A 16132-nucleotide genomic window follows, 5' to 3' on the forward strand; every position below is an offset into this window, starting at 1 on the left:
AAAGTACTTCATTTTTTCAGTCCTACATTTCCTGGCAGTCAGTTTCATGGGATGACCCCTGGTTCTAGTGTTATGAGAGAGGAAGAAAATTTTATTTCTCTCCACACCATGCATAATTGTGTTGTAGGCATTGTAGCCTTGTCTTGTAAGGAAGGTGTTGTAGCCTTGCCTCGTAAAGAATCTGCTCTGGGCCCCTCATCCTCTTGGTTGCCCTCTTGTGCACCCTCTCCAGTTCTATAATGTCCTTTTTGAGATGTGGTGACCAGAACTTTACACAGTACTCCAAATGTGGTCATACCATAGATTTGTATAAGGGCATTATGATATTAGCAGTTTTGTTTTCAACCCCCTTCCTATTGATTCCAAGCATGGTATTTGCCTTTTTCACAGCTGCAGCACACCGAGTCGACACTTTCAACAAGCTGTCCACTATGACTCTAAGATCTCTCTCCTGGTCAGTCACTACCAGCTCAGACCCCATCAGCATATATGTGAAGCTGGAGGTTTTTGACCCAATATGCATCACTTTACACTTGCTAGCACTGAACCCCATCTGCCATTTTGTTGCCTACTCCCCCACTCTGGAGAGATCCTTTTGTAGCTCCTCACAATCTGTTTTGGATTATATTACCCTAAATAGTTCAGTGTAATCTACAAATTTGGCCACTCTGCTGCTTACCCTAACTTCTATATCATTTATGAATAAATTAAAGAGCAGTGGCCCCAGGACATATCCCTGAGGGACCCCATTTCTTACTTTCCTCCATTTAGAGAACTGTCCATTTATTCATACCCTCTGTTTCCTGTCCTTCAACTAGTTACCAATCCACACATGAACCTGTCCCCTTATCCTATGACTGCTAAGTTTTCTCAAGAGCCTTTGATGAGGAACTTTGTTGAAAGCTTTTTGAAAGTTCAATTATACTATGCCAATGGGATTACCTTTTTCCACATGCCTGTTGACACTCTCAAAGAACTCCAAAAGGTTGGTGAGGTAAGATTTGCCTTTGCAGACGTCATGTTGTTTCTCCTTTAGCAGGTCCTTTTCTATATGCTTAACAATTTTATCCTTGAGAATGCTTTCCATTAATTTGCCCAGAACACACATCAAGATAATCAGCCTGTAATTTCCCTGATCCCCCCTAGATCCCTTTTTGAAAATCGGAGTTACATTGGCTACTTTCCAGTTCTCTGGTACACAGCCTGATCGTTGGGATAAGTTACATATTTTTGCAAGGAGGTCAGCAATTTCACTTTTGAGTTCTTTAAGGACTCTCAGGTGCATGCCATCTGGCCCTGGTGATTTGTTAACTTATCTCCCTGTGAGAATGGATTGGGTGCTCAGAAGTAAATGCACCCTTGGACAATAGGAAGCAAGAAACATTGCACACAACTGGAAAGGCATGGGTTACCTGATAGAAAAAGAAATATTGGTACATCTGTCTAGAACATTCCATCTGGAAGACAGCATCAAAATATGTCATCCCCCACCCTCAATTGCTCAAATGAAATGCTTTGCATGTGTCTTCAGCATAGATTATACAGGGAAGATACCTGTACATGAACTATGCTTACCTCCCAAAGAGCTACAGAATAAGAAACATACTGTCGTGATTTTTTTTTAATGCAGGGGTAGGCCTTCCTACTCCCAAGTAGCCCTATTGGTTTCATTGGATGTCCCCCAACTGTTTTAGGCCACAGAACCCACCATAATTTTACATTTGACTCCAGGGGAGTGCAGAGATTACCCGCCACATCCCAAGCATGGTGCCCTGTGCCATGCAAGACTCAATGAGAATGTGAGCTGGTAGCAAAGAAAAATGAACATTTCAAACCCCACACTAATGAGGATCCATACCAGGGGCGTAGCAAGCCTGCCGGCGGCCCGTGTGCGGCCGCAGCGGGCACCCCGATAGCCCTGCCCCCCGCATCTGATGTCAGACGCAGAGGATAGCCACGCCCCCGTGTCTGACGTCAGATGCGGAGGGTGTGGTCTGGCTCCCGAACAGAGCAGCTTAACTGCTGAAGGGGCCACGCAGCCCCTTTGGCAGTTAGACAAAGGCTGGTGCTGCGTTGCGAACGCAGCACCAGTCTTAGCTCCTGAAGAGGCCGCGCAGCCCCCGCTCGGGAGCTAAACTACCGCCCCCGCATCTGATGTCAGACGTGGGGGCATGTCAGGGCCGCGAATGGCGGCTCCTGATTGGGCACGGCTTGGGTTCTTTGAACCCGTTCACCCAATTATAGCTACGTCCCTGATCCATACTTCAACATCTCAGTTCTCAGCATTTCAGCTGAAAGGACACTGACCTAAAGACAATCTGGGAGCTGGTGAAGTGCATTCTACAGGCCAGTCACCCACAATCAACTCATATCAACTTGGTTCCTTGTCAGCTGACCTGGGCACAAACATCCTTGGTACACACAGTACCAATGCCTTCTGTCCATCCATGCCAAACACAGATGACTGTAGTTCCCTTTGTGAATGTGATTGGATTCCTGGGGCATGTCTGGCCTGCTGTGTCTCCTAGTGCCTACACAAGTCAATCCCTTGCTCAAGAGAGCGTCTGCCAGCTATACACTGGGGGGAAGGTTATCATTCACCACAATTCTCTGAAGGCTGGTTCAGATGAGCATTGTCCTGCACAAGTGAGAACATCAAGACTGTGACAAGAATGCAGCTGCCCTGATATCACTTGTGGATGCAGCATTGTGCTCTTGGCACATCCTTTAACCATGTGAGAGGCATGTTCATCTGAATCATGCCTCTACACAAGCTTCAACAAGGTTTTGAAGTGCATATAGAGGGCCAATTCACTTGAAGCAGACTCTGTGGCTGCACATATTGCTGCACAACTTACAGGCCTACTTGTCTTTGTAGCAGTTAGGGATCCCATGAGGGGTTTAGGGGAAAGGTTAAAAATTTGTTTAAAATCACCTGCTTGCCCATTTCTTTTGTGGGTTCGATGGTGGGTAGCACCCATCATGCCCTACAACCCAACCAACTCTGGTATCCTTAGGAGCTACCCATGGAAACAATGGAGTGTTTCGAGTTTCCCCATTTTTCCCTATGGCTGAAACACTCAAAATGTTTCAAGGTTTGTTCTGTTGAAAGAACTGGTCCGGCCACCATTTCAGCAAAATGTTTTGGCCAACTGTGTTTTGTTTCAAGCTCAAAACAAAATGCAAAACCCAGTTCATGCAAATCCCTGGTTGCAGTCCTCCAGCTTCCTTCCCAAGGTCAACATTTCCTCTCAGTGGGTAGGATGTTTATGCATCACAGCACCACCATAATTTCAAAACGTACTTCTTTGACTTGCTTGACATGTGTTGCCAGAAGGTGTTGTGAACAGGCTGGCCAAGCCCCTCCCAACTAGTAGTCAAACAGACTAATCTTACGGGTTCATCATCTGAGTTTCACAGAAGCAATCTGGAGAAAAAATAGGTAGGAATGTCCACACAAGCTGGAGTTTAAATGAATTCTTTATTAAGGGTAATGATTACATGTGAGCAATAAGCATGCAGCAGACTTAATTAGATGCATGTTCTATTGTAGTATAATCCATATTAGCTAGAAGCAACTTTAAAACAGTCTCCCTTGTCAAAGTGCACAGCTGCTAAAAGCAGGCAGTGGCTTTATCTCTTCTTCTACCTAGCAACAAACCAAAACAATCCCCAGCCTGGCTCTGCCAAAAAAGGCATTCCCCCCCAACTTTCTCAGGCAATCTAACTACAAGCAGTTTTAAGATTCACTTCTTTCCTTCTTTAATGCAGCTAGACAAAGCCTAGCAATATCAGTTATCTGTAGTTTGTTCCCTAGCACAATGAAAACATTTTTTTCTTGCTGGCTTCTGGTGAAGCTTCAAGCGTGAAAGGACGGGGGAAGCAAATGTCCAGCTTGTCATTTCAGTGACTGAGCTGGAAAGGCTGAGAGGAGAGAAAGAGATTGGATGCTAGTTCTCACGTTGTTAAGCTGAGCCGAACACAAGGGGAGTGAGCGGGACGAGGGGAAGAAGGAAATAGATGGCAAGGAAGGTTAGCAGAGAGAAAAACCTTTCTGAGAAGCATTAAAAGAAGAGATCTTGCAGTTGGAAAGGAGGGAATACGAGGGTGCGTTAGTCTTAAGCTCCGAACTGAAGGCTTTCCAGCAGATAAGCAATTTACCGGTCCACTCTGTCTGGAGGCTGGGAGACTGGAGGCTGTCCAGAAGGAAGACTCCCCTTCCTTCCTGGGGAGGGGTTAACATGATGCTTCTCCTATGAAGTAAGCTCATGCATTACCTTTCTCTTCCTTTTTATGTGAGAGGCTGCTCCTCTTTTATACCTTTTTCTGGGCCTCTTATCCATATCTCAAATCAAAAACAGTCACGTCAGTTCTTTCTATATCTCCATCCTTAATGTAAATAACCTTGCCCCTTCTCTGAAACTGGCTTGTCATATCTGGTCAAGGAGCTTGTCACGAGGTTTTGGGCTTGATACTGTTTACTGATTTTAGATGGACATGCCTGTCCTTGACCAGCCTGACCCGGGTCTGTGGTCAGCTATCAAAGCCTAATTGGCGCCTTTCAATTCCAAGAAAAATTGTTATTCAGAGAGAGAGAGAGAGAGAGAGAGAGAGAGAGAGAGAGAGAGAGAGAGGCACTCAAAAGATAGCATGCAGGATGGTCAGCATTTTTGTTTATCTATAATGCTCCTCATAAACACATAGGCATTTCTTTATCTAACACATAGTTTCTAAATATGATTCTCAGCATTTAATATATATGATGATTGCTCTCAGCAGTTAAGCACGTACCCAAGCTAAGCTTCATGCTTATCACTTGACAAGCACAGTTTTTGGCCTTGGGTAGATATAGACAATTTCATTTGGTTGCTGCAGTTCGACAAAAATCAAAAGCTCACATCCTAGTTGTCTCTTGCAAAAAAAAACTCCCAGACACAGGCCTCAATTGGTGTTTGGGTTCAGGGAGCAGACCCTAATTCTAAAGATGGGTTTGCCAGCCTGTGCATATCAAAGGGACTGCACCTCAAAAACCTAACAGTTGCTCATCAACTGTTGGTCAGACCCAGGAATGTAGCTGTGCTGCAGCTCCCACACAAACAAGGTTCAGATTCCTCTAAAGTTTGCCAGATTGGCAGTCACTCTTCTCTTCTTTCATGTGGCTTTGTCATCAAACTTGAAATTTCTTGTGATGTTCTCACAGCTGCATCATGGCACAGAAATAGGAAGGCATGAAACACACTAGCAGGACTAGCAGGCTAAGATATACTTTCACCTGTTAGGTGCTTCCAACGGAACATAGGAAGCTGCTGCCTACTGAGTCAGGCAATTGGTCCATCTAGAGCCGCATTGGCGACTCTGACTGGCAGCGCTCTCCAGGACTTCAGGCAGTATCTGGATTCCTCCCTCAGGTTTCATGATGGCTCTCTCTCTCTCTCTCTCTCTCTCTCTCTCTCTCTCTCTCTCTCAGATTACAGGGGAGGGAGGATGTTGCTTCATTCACTGCCTTCTCTTGCTGGACTATTATTATTATTATTTTATTATTTATTACATTTATATCCCGCTCTTCCTCCAAGGAGCCCAGAGCGGTGTACTACATACTTGCGTTGCTTCTCACAACAACCCTGTGAAGTAGGTTGGGCTGAGAGAGAAGTGACTGGCCCAGAGTCACCCAGCTAGTTTCATGGCTGAATGGGGATTTGAACTCGGGTCTCCCCGGTCCTAGTCCAGCACTCTAACCACTACACCACGCTGGCTCTACACTTCTCTTGGTCTGGTGGACCCCAACCACTTACCCCCAGACCTTGGGGCCCCGGTCCATGGCCTCCATGGTCTTGGGTACTCCACATGTCATCGTCAATCATCATCAATTTTATTACGGCCGTTGGCCAGCAGATACTCCACATGTCCAGGGGGCCTCCTGCCACTACCCCATGCTGCCTCACCACTGCCCCACCTTGTTGGACTGCCGATCTTTCCCCCATAATTTTAGCTGCCATGTGCATGGCCAGGGGGTGGGGGTGAGCAGGCCTCTCTACTTCCTCCTCTCGTGTTGGCAGTGGTGAGAGCGGCCGCTGGGCCTGTCCATCCATCCGGCCCAGCGGCCCTTGAGAACTGCACCTGCACAGTTGGAATAGATCATTGCAAGTTTGTGATGTCATGGGCTTGCAATGATCTATTCCAACTGCACAGGCATGCAGGAGCAGCTCATAGTTCACAAGGGCAGTTCATGGTGGCTAAAATTAGCAGGGCTGCGGTGGCAGGGGTTTGGTGTTTTTTTAACGAGGTGGGGCTTCACTGTGGGATGGCCTCATGGGGGAGGTGTCACAAGCGGGGGCCTCATGGAAGGGGCAGTCCAGGCAGCAAAATTACCGAGGTGCACCACTGACACCAACCCCCCACAACCACTGTGCAGTGGGCAGATAGATTGGTTGTAGACCATCTTTTGTAATTTCTGCTCCTCACATAACCCATTATCTCAATACAGTCACTGGCAGGTGAGTGATGTTCAGCAGTCAGTTCTGTGCCACACATCCAACCACTACATCTTCTTGCTCTGTCCACCTGGAACCAAGCTCCAACTCTCACTCCCCACCACCCACTGCCCTCCCACCTTCTGACCTGCATCACACTAGAAGAAGTGGGGAAAGACCAGAGATATCATTCAGATGGTTGATCCACTAATGCCAGGCTTACGGAAGCTGACATGTTGTTGTGGCTGCTGCTGTTGTGATCCTTTTGGCTTTGTTCTGTTGACTAAAATCCCTGCTTCTGTGAAGTCAGGTGCTTCCAAATGCTTTACTTGTTTCAAACATTAGGTCTGATGCTGTGGGAGGGATTGGTTTCATCTGCCCTAACTCAAGAACACAAAACTATGCAGTATCTCAGAGTGGTTTTGAGTCACCATCATCATCATCAGGGAAAACAAAATCTGAAGTTTCCAAAGAGAAACAGGTGTTCTCCCCCATCCCAAATGGCTTAACATGGGCATGGAATAGATACCACCCCATCATAGTGATTCCATTCATTTTGGGGGTGGGTCTTCTCCAATTGACTTAACATGGGAATGGGATAGAAAGCACTCCACCATTCCGTAAACTCCGCCCATTCATTTTGGGGTAGTTTTCTACCCTGTGTCGTATTTTTATTGATAACATAAATATCATAACTGGTGAGGGGCCATACTTGTGGATATATCATGTACCAGAGTTATCAGAATGAGCCACACCTTTAACAGGCAGGCAGCTCTGTTCCACAAGCCTTAGCCTCCCTCCCACCACCTTCAGGGGCAAGGGTGAAGCTTTAGTTCAAAAAACAACCTTCATGGGAGTTAGTTCCTAACACCGTACAGTCTGCTATCTGGCCCACAGAGCTGAAGACTGCTAGAGGCCTGTAATGCCAAGTAATCGTATGTGTTGCCCCACAGAGTCAGTGCTCTGGCCCAGCCACATGGCCAAAACATGGAGGAGGAGGAGGAGGAGCTGTTTACTGCTGGGGCAGCGCTAAGCCCACATACCACTGCACAGTGCCAGCATGTGCATGCATGGGTGCCATTTGCATGCTGGTGCCGCACAGGGTTACTTGGGCCAAGCAGCATCCCAGCAGGAAGCTGTAAGGGGCAGCAGAGAGCAGCTAAGGACCTGCTTGCCTCTTTCTTAAAGCTCTCGTGCATCGCTCCCAAAAGATGCTTGAACCGCAGTTCAAACTGCGGTTGGTGCACACTCCTAGTTTAAAAGTCAAACAATTAAATGTATTTGGTGGTCAATCTGTTAAGAATGAAATGATACACTTGCACTACAGTTAAATGTTACTGTATGCACATTTCTATGCAGATATTGATCTCTGTTAGGAAATTACAATTAATGTATAAAGCAGCCTTCAGTGGAATGTACCAATACTCTACAGCCATGGAATTCAATCCATGTATATTTTTCCTTCCTCTAGAAACAAAATTAACCTTAGCAACTTTTCCAGTGGCCCCAGCTGAAATACAGATAACAAAATGCTAATCAGGCAAACAACCAGAGGATATACTTTCTGACAAGTGACTGGGTACAAAAGCTCCACAGGGTTAGTTTCACCTGACTCCAAATCTCTTGTGACAGAATGGATATTATAGTATTATATATCATTCTCTGCTCTGGATTTACCTTTTCTTCTTCCATTCATTCTAATTTTCTGCTAGTTCCCTGTCACTCCAGATTTCTTTAGTACTTTGTTCTGTTCTAGGAGTTCTTAAACTATTTTGTATCGGGAATCACTATATCTTATCCTAACTTTCCCCCACCCCACCCACCCTGTGCACCACATTTTCATGCATTATGGCAACCACTGAAGAAAATTTAAAAAATTCCAAATTTACATGAAGAGAAATAGAGAAATGGTGAGTAGGTGTTGCTGAGAACAGGGGCGTAACTACTATTAGGCAAGGGGAGGCGGCTGCCTGGGGGCCCCCACACCTCGAGGGGCCCCCCAGAGGCAAGTCACATGACTATATATTGTGAAGTGTGTGTGTGTGTGTGTATCAGCGAGGGGCCCATTTTAAAATTTTGTCTCTGGGCCCACTCCAGCCTTGTTACGCCCCTGGCTGAGAAGTAGTATGTTCATTGTTAGAAATTTCAGCAAGATAGAACACTCTTATATAGAAAGAACTGCTATACAGCAACACTTCTTCCTCTTCATTTCGCATTTTCAATATAAGTGCAGGAGTTGAGTTTTAATATGGAGTTTATTTCTCTTTGCCCTGTTGTTTTATTTTGGAGAAATGTTTGAAAATGCACTTTGGTTCTATCGGTGATTTAAGAATTGCTGGTACACTCTATAACCCTTTTTCAGTTCTCATAAACTAGAGACCGACAAAGTGTCCCATTATCAAGAGATCCAGACTCTTGATCACATAAGTGCTCGTCATCATGGATATGGTGCTTCCCTGTGAAAATGCTGCGGTAAGCATGAGCAGTGTAGCATGTCAATAAGTGACAGGTGGCACTTCCCATTAGCGCTTCTGTACATGGTCACAGCGGCACTTTTAAAAACATCTGAATAGGGATATAGTTCCACTTTATTCTTTGTTATGCATACCTCATTTGGAATACTGTTTCCAGTTCTGGGAGGTGCTACTCTTTAGCAAGATCATTGATAAACTGAAGCTTTTGTACACCACAAGCTTTACCACAGATTTTCTGCAAGACTTTACTGAGAATTTAAAGTTGCCCCAAGAAACTGATGCAAAAAGTGGATATTTTTGCTCAGAATATAAATCGGGCTACACTCTTAACATGGGATGAAAAACCTGAATTGTGTGTGAAGTGCTCCCTGGTAGCTCACAGGGACTTTGGGGTAAATTTGGCCATTATGTGAATGCATACCTCCATTCCGGAGGAGAGGCAAACTAAAAGCCAGGTGTGAAAAACTTCCTAGAACAGAAGTCACAAATAGGGTAGGGTCGAAACCAATGAGGTTTCTTTGAATGAGCTGGGTATGGTTCACCTGGAGAAGAAAGCTATTATGTCTATCTTCAAATGTCTGTAGGACTTGTTGGGGGCACCCCAACATATAGACCCAGAGGTACCGGCCCAGAAGTATATGGAATTCAGGCCTGTGTCTGATTTCATTTTATATTAAGAAATGAATTAATGCCTGGACTCAGGGTGAATTGACACCCCAGATCTCAACTGGTCTGTGAGGGAAGAGGCAATCCAGCATTGTATTGTGAAATGGGTACTCAAGGAAGCGCAAAAGCCAGGCCAGAACAATCCAAATGCTAAAATGTGACTCACTATCAGAAAATGTCTGTGGAAGAGGCCAGAGGCTGATCTCCCCTTTCCTGTTGCAAGAAGTCCATGTTAATCCTTGTCAATGATTGCTCTGCTATACTCAATTGCTCTCTATAGAAATTCAACATAGGTAAATGCACACAAAGAAAACACCTATAGACTTTAATTCTTACTTTACTAACACTTTTACTAACACACATTTTTGGGATCAGGCTAGCAAATCTGGGACAAGAGAAGATGCTAATTTGCAGCTCAAAGATGCAGATTTGCCTTGGGCAATGTCCCCTCCTCAAGATATCAGCTAACAGAAGATGAGATTCAGATCTCTCTGGACTGGTCAATATCCTGAATAATTAAAAGACATTATCCAGAAGGTAACAGCATTGTCACCCTTTTGGGGACCCAGGAAAAGATGAGGAGATGTGAATAGACTCTATGAGAGATCAAAGGAAAATACAACTATAAAGAATGACGGTACTGGACAGAGAACTAGCAATCTTGTGCCTACAAGCAAGATCTGCTCATGAGCAATCCAAGGGTTTGCTGCCCAAGCTGCGGGGCTAGAGGCAGGAACTCTTTCTATGGGAGAAGGGACTGTTTGTGACCTCTGCTGCGAAGTGAGAAGTCAAGGCTTCCCCAGCCATGGTGCTCCAACTCTCAGCCATGCTCTGAGCAAACTGCATGCTTGATTTAAAAGCTCCTGTCTCCAGCCAAAAGCTTCTCTCCTTCAGCTGAAAGATCCACCGTTCTCAAGCCTCTGATCTGGGTAATATCCTTTCCCCTTCTTCTCCTTTTCCCTCGTCCCTCTACTAATTCCTGATCTCCCCAAACCATTCCAGTCCTCAGCCTTCCTTACCTCCCTGCCTTTTTCCATCTATATCTGAATTGTATTACGCTCTAGGAAGATTTAATACACACACATATGTTAGTTAGAAACACTGGGTAAATGTTGTTGCTGGCTAGGGTTGAAATATTGTTAGTAATACTGATAGAATGTTCTGCTTTCTCCTCAGTTAGATTGATGTTGTTATTCTTTTATACTCAATAAAGCCCATTGAATCATTTAGGATTGGTTTGACCTCCTTTCTTCCCTGCGCCCAGATCCTACATGGTCACTATATAAAAGAACTTGGTCACTTGGTGACACTGATGAGACAGGCCTAATTTTGTATGCTAGGTGACACTGATGAGACAGGCCTAATTTTGTATGCTAGCATATTTAGTATATAAATCAGGCCTGAACCACAACAGGCTGGCAGAACCAGAACCCTTGTATTGAAATTACAAGGAATCCATTGTAAACTAGATGTGAGGAGGAATTTCCTAATTGTAAGAGCTGTTGAACACTGGAGCAGTCTATCCTATGAAATGGTGGGCTCTCCCTCTCTAGAGGTTTTCAGACAGAGAGTGAGTCTGGCCCAGTCACTTATTTCTCAGCATAACCTACCTCAAAGAGTTGTTGTGAAGGTATACATAAGCTTTGTAGTGATCAGTCACTGAACAGCCCTTCCTTCACCTAAAGAGTGAACCGGAAGTGAACCCTATCCTGACTGACAAGCCGTTTGTCTGTCAGTAATGCAACTAAGCTAAGAAACAATAGCCAGCACCCAACTCTGCAACTACGGTGTTGCAAAAGTCTCTGTAAAGTTGCTTTTTGTATTTTCTTACATTTATGTTCTTTGCAACTGGGTAACCATGATTTTTAAAGTGTGCTGCCTCAATATCATCTGAGGGTGCTTTTGAAGTATTTATGTAGCTACTGAGTGTTCCTTTTAGCTGTAACTAAAAGCTGAGAAAGCCTCAGGCAAAGCAGTCTGTAGTATTTTGAATAAAGTTTATTTTATTCAATTTTATTTTATTCAGTTTTAACCAGCCTCTTGAGTGGATTTTAAACTCAGGAAATGGGGGCTGGAAAGGGGTTTGTCTCTGGTGCAACACACACCTCAATTTGATTGTTCAGCAATTATGCTGTTTTCTCATCATGTGTAGGCTTGCATGTGGAGGTTTTTGTGTACTTTTCCAATAGTAAAAAGAAAGAGAGTTTCCCTGGAAATTCACCCTAGCTAGGGGGGAATAAGCTCTTGATAAATGGGTGTGGTGGCAGTGTATTATCCACCAGGAATGTTTTGGGGAGAAGTCTTTGTGGGTGAAAGCAAGAGAGAGGATGATTCAGCATTTTTCTTCCCCTTACATGAGTTTGCTCTAAGATAAAGTCTGGGTTAAATTCAACCTTGTACACTGCTCTGGACTCCTTGGAGGGAAGAGCAGGTTATAAATGCAAAAATAAACAAAATCCAGACTGCATTACTTATGAATAGTCCCATTGAAATTAATAGGACAATTTACTCATTAATAATTTGTCCCATTAACTTCAGTGTGGCTACTTGTGAGTAATTTAGTTGGGCTGTCCAATCAGATTACTCTTCCTGTAACTGTTTTCAGTTAAATTTCATTTAATTTTGTTGAGGAACTGAAGCAAATTGATGAGTTTCCGCAGACTACAAGTTCTTTGTTCTAACCGCCCCCCATTCTTTTCACAATCCTTCAAAAATGAAGTGAATGGAAGGCTTCTAATTTCAAGTGCAAACATTAAAATATATATGTATGCTCACTTTTTAATGGGGTGCAGTGTGCTCTCTATACAATTTAACCTGCTGTTACATATTAGCAAACATTTTTAATCCTAAAATTTATGCAAAAAATGAGAGCTAATGGCTCTCTGCCAATGCAAGAGAATATGTCTTAAGGTACAATATTAATGGAAATATTATTATTATTATTTCTTGTTTACACAGTCAGACAGGTGTTATTGACTGGTTTGTTTTATCCAGACATCGAGTCCTTCCCAAGGACCTGGGATGCCAGAATTTTATTGTTTATTTCCCCACCCTTATAGATATCGTCACAGAATATAGGCTGTTCCCAGTAAATAATAATAATAATAATAATAATAATAATAATTATTATTATTATTATTATTATTATTATTATTATTATTATTAAAAACTCGACTGAGAACTTAAGTATGTAGTATACCGCTCTGGGCTCCTTGGAGGAAGAGTGGGATATAAAATGTAATTATTTCTTCTTCTTCTTCTCCTTCTTCTTCTTCTTCTTCTTCTTCTTCTTCTTCTTCTTCTTGTTTTGTTGTTACATTTTATATCCCGCTCTTCCTCCAAGGAGCCCAGAGCGGTGTACTACATACTTAAGTTCTCAGTCAAAGTTCCACTAAAAGGGTCTAAAGTTTTCTCTGAAGCCACAAATCTTCACCAGCTTTATATTTCAGGTGTTTCCCAGAGCACATTAATGTAGTGACATGCCAGGCTGCAGAATACGTAAGTGTAGATAAAGTATTCTAAATTGCTGAAGTATTGATGTAAATATAAAGTAAAATGGAAAACTGTTTCCCTCAAAAAACCTATGTGAATTAGAGATTTTCCTTTCTTCAGTTCAGTGCATCATATGGAATCAGAGGGAATTAGTGAAGCTTTGCAATATTGGGAGAGGGGTGGGGAACTAAACAAGCCAAAAAAACAAATCTCATCATTGTGTTATAAAAGCCCTATTCAGGCATTATGTTGTACCTGTATGTATGTACAGATGTCTGTGCATACGTACATTTCCCCCCCCTGTAAATAACTGTACCTGCATTTTTATACAGAATCCTGAGATGCAGGAAACAGATAGGAAGTGTTCTGATGTACCTGTATTCCACATAACGTGTGAATAACTACATGCATACAGATCTGTATCTGTGTAGGCTGTACACAGATTGTACATGCATTGAACATAATGTGTGAATAGAGCTAAAATCTCTAATCCAAAATTAGCAACTAATTAAATTAGCAAAATAAGTAGCAAATATTTAAATTAAATTAAATTAGCAAATAATTAAATTGCTTGCATAATATAATCCACAAATTCCAGCCTTTCCCAAAATGGAAAAGAAAAAGTTTAACACTACTTTCTCCACTTAGAACAAGAAATGTTCTTGAGCATACATTCCTCTCTGGGATGCTTGCAATTTGCAGTTGCACTTACATTCTATCGATATTGGCAGTTTTAGTGGGATTTGGCACAGAAACAAACAGGCTATTTAACAAAATATCATTTATCCCTGGTATATGGTCAGCGGTCCTTAGAGATCAGAAAGTTATGTTTCCCCCAGATCAGGTAATTCATCTTCCCCTGTATGTGCAAGTTGAGTGTGGACTTGAATGTATTCAGCTCAATGAATGCATTATACGAATGTGTGCCCAGGTTCCTCCTAATTATGCATGCTGAACATTATAATTCCACTTCATACTCAGCTGAAGTATATCTTAGGTTTGAATGGAAAATCACTAATGCTAAGAGAAAGACCACCATGTTAGTGGCTGAGGAAGGGATTTCTCATTTCCAGTCTGGAGGTTCAAGTATTATTTAATAATAATAATAATAATAATAATAATAATAATAATAATAATAATAATAATATTTTTTCTCCTTCTACTCCTCCTCCTCCTCCTCACCTGCTTGTCTCCACCCCACTACTTTTCCAGCAGCACCACCCATTCTCCAAAAGGCCAGGCGGGTCTGCTGCACTGTTCCCTTCAGCCTCTGTGCAGCATTGGCATACAAATGCAGCCGCTGGCCAGGAACCACTCCCCGCCCTGCTGGCAGCTGCCTGAGCCAGTTGTGCACATCCCTAAAGGGATGTATTAGTAACTAAATGTTTCCAGAAGAGTAGTCGTATTAGTCTTTGACATCAAAAAGTCAACTGTAGTACTTAGACTAACAAATTCATTGTAGCAAGAGATTTTGTAGACAAAAGCCCACCTCATATGAACTAAGGATATTTCACAAATAACCACGTTTTCAGGCATATTTAGAATTCCAGTTCATGACAATCTACCTAATTCTCTTTAACAAACACCAGGAAAGTTTGAGCAGAGGCCACATTCAGACACAATGGCCAACTATAGTTAATAGTGGCCTGGGTTCCAATTCTTAACTCCAATTTGTGCCTCAGATGTTCACCAAGCTGTGGCCAGCCAAACTCGAGTTGTGGGACAGGGGAGTCCCTCACTGCTGCTCAGCTTCCAAGTGTGATCTGCGCCTGCTCCATGGCCAGACTGTAGGCAAAGCATCACGGCATTAGCAACTTGGCCTCGATTGGCTTCAATCTAGAAGGGGTGTGCCAAGTGTGATCATGCATTTTCAAAGTGCTCCACCCACCCTCTGCAGGGAAAGGTTCTTGAAAGACCTTTAAATGCCCTGCAATGCCAGCTCTTCTTTTGCCAGTCATATCACCACCGCACCCTCCCCCAGTGGTGTGCACAGAGCCATGTTGTTCCAGTTCACAGCTGGGCAGGGGGGCTCTTTACAGGTGGGGGAGGGTGAACTTACCGCTCCCGCTGCTTCCCCCCGCCGGCACTCCTTTTTCCAGCGTACCTACCTGCCGCCCCTTCCCCCATTCCTCAGCAAAAGGCTTCAGAATGTGTGATTTTGCTAGCACACGGTGCACGCATGTCGTGTGCACACATTTGATGTATACACGCACGTGTCGTGTACATGCACAATCACACATTCTGAAGAAACAGGGTAAGGGGCAGCAGGGAGGTATGCTGCCACCCAAAATGCTTTTCAAAAAAGGAGCGCTGGTGGGGGGAAAGCAATGGGAGAGGTAAGTGCACTCTCCTCCGCCCTTAAAGACCCACCCCCTGGCATCAAACCATAAACCGCCCCCCAGTGAACTGGTTTGCAGGCCTTTAGAATAGCCTGTGAACCGGTCTGTGCACATCAATACTCCCCCCCCCCGCAAGTAGCCTGCACCCTGAAAGCACCACACAAGCATGAATTCCCTTGTGAGTGGGTGGGGGTCTGGTCCCACCATAACCTGGGAAGATGTTCTGAGGGGTGACCCTGACACCCCTGACTCAAGTAAATTCCTTCTGTCCGGCAGCTTGCTACTAGGTGGGCTGGCAGTCTCATGAGAAGGCCAGTCTACTGGGGATGGAGACTGGTTTCATCCATAAAAGAGCAAATCCCCATCCACGTACTGCAATCTCACGAGAATAGCCAAACCACTTAACCACCAGGGAATCCAAGGGGGTCCCGCTTTAGTGGGTCCCCCAAACTCTTTTTGTTAACAAAGAGAAAATATTCTCCACTACCTCCCTCTCCTCAAAACCCTCTGAAGCCTTGCAGGTGCCCGGAGGAAATCCTGACACCCTATGTGCCATAGCCTGGCCACATGTGTGGCTGTGTACTGCACCAATTGGACTGTGCACCGTGCACTATGGGAGAGGGCACTTTGCTCTTCTCACCCAGCTCCAGGGCAATGGGTTTGACTGCAGGTGAGGGCACACCTATGCACA

Source organism: Hemicordylus capensis, chromosome 5 (genome assembly GCF_027244095.1).
Source record: "Hemicordylus capensis ecotype Gifberg chromosome 5, rHemCap1.1.pri, whole genome shotgun sequence".
In the NCBI taxonomy this organism is placed as follows: domain Eukaryota; kingdom Metazoa; phylum Chordata; class Lepidosauria; order Squamata; family Cordylidae; genus Hemicordylus; species Hemicordylus capensis.